At 32.2% G+C, this 4,200-nt stretch overlaps 1 long non-coding RNA gene across 2 annotated transcripts; it reads left to right on the plus strand.

Moving 5' to 3' along the window:
* Nucleotides 1-2,160: 2,160 nt before the first annotated feature.
* On the plus strand, nt 2,161-4,194 carry LOC107884782. Of its 2 annotated transcripts, XR_001680120.2 has the most exons (3): nt 2,170-2,412; nt 2,486-2,619; nt 3,793-4,194. It is a non-coding gene; the product is annotated as an uncharacterized LOC107884782 (long non-coding RNA). The 2 variants fall into 2 exon arrangements; XR_003838941.1 differs by lacking the exon at nt 3,793-4,194 and having other exon boundaries at nt 2,161-2,412; nt 2,486-2,628.
* Nucleotides 4,195-4,200: the final 6 nt, after the last annotated feature.

Consider the following 4,200-nt stretch of genomic DNA (forward strand, 5'->3'; position numbering starts at 1 on the left):
AGTCACAGTAAAAATATGTATTTACATATAAATCCGAGCCCTAGTGATTACATTCCAGTATCAAAGATTCTTGACCTCAAATCTCTAGCTAACCGTATACGTATATTAAGTAAGACTTTCCTAAGAGGTCTGTTATCTAATGATACTGACTCTCCTGCTCTTTTATCCATCATAAACTTATTTTCTACCCTTACACATATGTCCTTTCATATTATCCGTCCTTTCTAGTCTAATTACCTACATACCCTTGTCCTTTAACTACCTATACTTTGTAAATTGTGTACCTATATATCTTCTTTTTGGCATTATTATTATTTGTATTAGGTACTTTATAGACATGAAACCCGTCTTAAACTCTTAAAATTCTTAGGATTCGAGTAAATACACGTGTGCGCGCGAGTGTTTGTGTGTGTGTGTAGACTTAAACGCTCAAACCTATATATATATATTTATAAACACACGTGTGCAAATGATACAACCTTTTCTGGTTGGTCGTTTGGCCGATTGACTTTTTGTCGCCGATTCAGTTAAAAATAAATAGATAATATAGAGATCGTTCAGTGTGTGCACAATGGCTGTCGAGCCTTAGACATTGCGTTCATATACGACGCTAAATGTTATTGCTGTGACTTGCCACAGCTACAGTCGCTACCTAAGACGCGTCGAGATAAAAAAAAAAAATAATAGAAAAATATTTTATGGTTTTCAAGTGCGTGTTATAACCGATTTTTTCGAATCACGGAAAAAAAACCAAATTTTTATATTTTGTTATATCAATTCATATTTCATTAGACATAAGATTTAATTTTCTAATTAAAAATTTTGATCAATAATCCAACTGCCCAGGTGTTCTATCTGTTGAATACTATCGTCAGTGGCGTATATTGGTAGGCCTAGTGGGCTGCAGCCCCCCCCCCCCCTAAAATTACAGTCTTTTTAAATAGAACATTTATTTCCTGATCCTGTGGTAGTACATGTTGATTTTGAACTTGCAGTTATCACAGCTATTACACATGTTCTCGGACAACATGTACATATTCAGGGTTGTTTCTACCATTTAACTCAATCAACCTATCGGAAAGTACAAGAGTTAGGGCTCCAGACACAATACAGAGAAGATCAAAACTTAATTGAATTTTGTGGGAAAAATGGATGGCTTGGCATTTTTACCAGTCGGAGATGTCAAAGATGGTATGGCATATTTAAAAAACATTGTTCCTGAGGAGGCTGAAACGTTATTAAATTATTTCGATACAACATACGTTAATGGCAAATACAGGCAAGTTAGAAATGAAAATAACAGAATAGTCCTAAGAAATTGACTGATTTATGTTTGTATTGACAGTTTTTAAAACGTGAAACTTATTTTAAATTATTACTCTTATTATTGTATTGTGACAAATTTTTAAAACGTATTTATAAAAATTATAAAATGTTCAATTTTTTAAACAGTATACCTATTTGAAATTATTATTATTATAACTGTAGACTGTTTGTACTGACTATGTATTTTACTGATTTATGTTTGTATTGACAATTTATAAAACGTGAAACTTATTTTTAATTATTATTCTTATTATTGTATTGTGACAAATTTTTAAAACTTATTTAAAAATTATAAAATGTTCAATTTTTATAGCTATGAATTGAAAACAAGGATTCTCATAAATAGTTCATACTGTAACCAAACAATGTGAACAATATATAAATACTATTACTAATAATACGTATGTGAATAATATGACATAAATAGGTACATAATTTACCTAGTAAAATACAAAAATTTGGTTTTTATTTTCATGGTTTTTTTTTCCGTCTACCATTTTTTCTACCCGAGCCATAACGCTAGGTTTCCAGTCGATTTCAAGAGCTGTTAAAGTGGTTTTTAAGTGCGTTTTAAGCAGTCTATTTAATTGTCGAAAAATCACAAACACTAATAGATTTTTCTTGAATGTCGAACCGGATTCCGTGTACCGAAGCGACAACCTACACGTAAGCCTTACACGTTTGGTACGTCTCTCTCTTTTTTTTTCTCTGTTTTATAATTATATTTCCCACTGGTGCGGATCCAGAAAAAAAAAGTAATGGTTAGGTATATGGTAAAATCAGATATTATTTGGAAATGTATAACACAAAAATGTTACCACGTAGGCCATTAGCCCAATAGGCCTAACCGGTTTGATATTTATGTGTTAGTATGAGCATGTATGTGTGTGTGTGTGTATATGTGTGTGCATCAGGGATTACGACTCGTAGTGGTTAAATGTTATTTAGCATTGGAAATATTCCGTAGTATTGATCAGTGTGGTTCGTAGTATCGAACAGTAATGACGTTGACCAGAGTAAAATAGTTTAATATTTTATTTGTTTTTACACTGGACATCTCTCAACATATTTCTCCGACGTGGACAAGTATGTATACAATTGTTTAGCAAAACTAAAATTATTTATTTAAATTTTAAATAATATAATTTTTTTTTCACAGTCCCGAATAAATAGTAACAAATTTTTGTGCAAACCACGACACGTCAAATAATTTGGATTCGATGTTGTTGATTGCAAACGAAGATCATATCGACGAAGACTATAATTCGTATTTATTACAAGCCAACAATAGCAGTGAGTATATTCAAACACGAGTTAAATTCTGATTGTACATTACGTATTTCGGTTAAAACGATTAGACAGTACAAATCTCGACTTATTTTATTAGTCCGATCGATTTATTTTTAATTACATTAATCAATACCTATTAGTTAGAAAGACTGCACTGAACAAAAAATACCTGTAATTTCAACGACAATATAGGTTGATCCAATAAAATCATTGTTAAGGGGGCTGGAACGTAATCAATTCTAAGGAGTAAAAACTAGGCATTTTATATTTCTGTTTATCTGGGTCTTGTGTATTTGTTGAAAGTAAATGAACATTAGCTTGCGTAATTCGTTGTGCCGATCACGTTTTATAGGGGCATCATAGTGACCGGGATGACGTACGTCTGTAATTTTACCTATGCGCATGCACATGTCGCCATATATTGCTTTATACAACGACAAACATTTTTTTTCAAAAAATACTACCTCTGACTTCAATCACTACGCTCAGTAGGATGTTCCAATTTTAATTTTGAAAGCAGATTTGAATTCTCCTCTAAATTGACTATGCATTAAGTGCCGTACATTTTTCATATTCTATATCAATGTATTTAAATTTGAATTATGAATATGTTCTATTTTTACTCTTTTTGTTAGTAAATTTGTTAGTAAAAAAAAATAAAAATCAGAAAAATGAAATTGTCAAAGCATAGATAATTTAGTGACAAATTCAAATTTGCTTTCAAAATTAATATCGGAACATTATATTGGGCGTAGTGATTGAAGTCGTGAGCTATGATTTCGACCGAAAATGAATCACGCTCAAGCCCCCTTAATATACGCTCCATAAAACGATTTTTGATATGAAGATGAGAATTTTAGGATGCTTTAAACGACATGTCCGAGAAGCAAACAGAAAAATGAGTGTGCCATTGAACCCATATTTATTAAACAAGGCAATGATACCAGTTACGGCGTTCATTCACGCGGTAATAAGTCATCCGAACGCGGAGAGATCAGTGTGTTTAGAAGTAGGGGAAATACTAGAGGATGTTATTGCTCGACGGATTATTTCTGTTGATCACTTATTCGAAGAATAAAAAAAATATATATAAAAGCGTAAACAGGAAAAAAAATGTAAAGGATGTAAAGATTTTAAATAATTATAATGTTTATGAATAATGTATTTTTATTCTAGTTCACAGATCCGTTTCTTCATAGTGGATTTCGAGTTCACTATGATGAACAAAACCGAAATATTATTGGTATCCGGTGCCATTTCAAACAGTTTAAACAAATATAAACCAGAGAAACTGGAAGGGAGCCCTCCTGTATTGACAAAAGACAATAAGTTAAGGAGGTTCCGGCGCCGTGATCTAAACAAGGTTGTGCAAAGTATCAAAAGGGTATTCAAAGATAAGCCAAGCTTGACCGCACCATTGTTGGACCAATTGTATGGGAGTATATTAACCATCAGGGGGTGTCAACCTTGACAACTGTTTACCTGCAAAGATACTTGCACATAGACAATAGAGAACCGATAATAATATCTTGGAACGGATCAACGAACCTAACAATAATAAAAAGATTAAGGTTACAGGGAATA

Source organism: Acyrthosiphon pisum, chromosome A1 (assembly GCF_005508785.2).
Source record: "Acyrthosiphon pisum isolate AL4f chromosome A1, pea_aphid_22Mar2018_4r6ur, whole genome shotgun sequence".
Taxonomy (NCBI): domain Eukaryota; kingdom Metazoa; phylum Arthropoda; class Insecta; order Hemiptera; family Aphididae; genus Acyrthosiphon; species Acyrthosiphon pisum.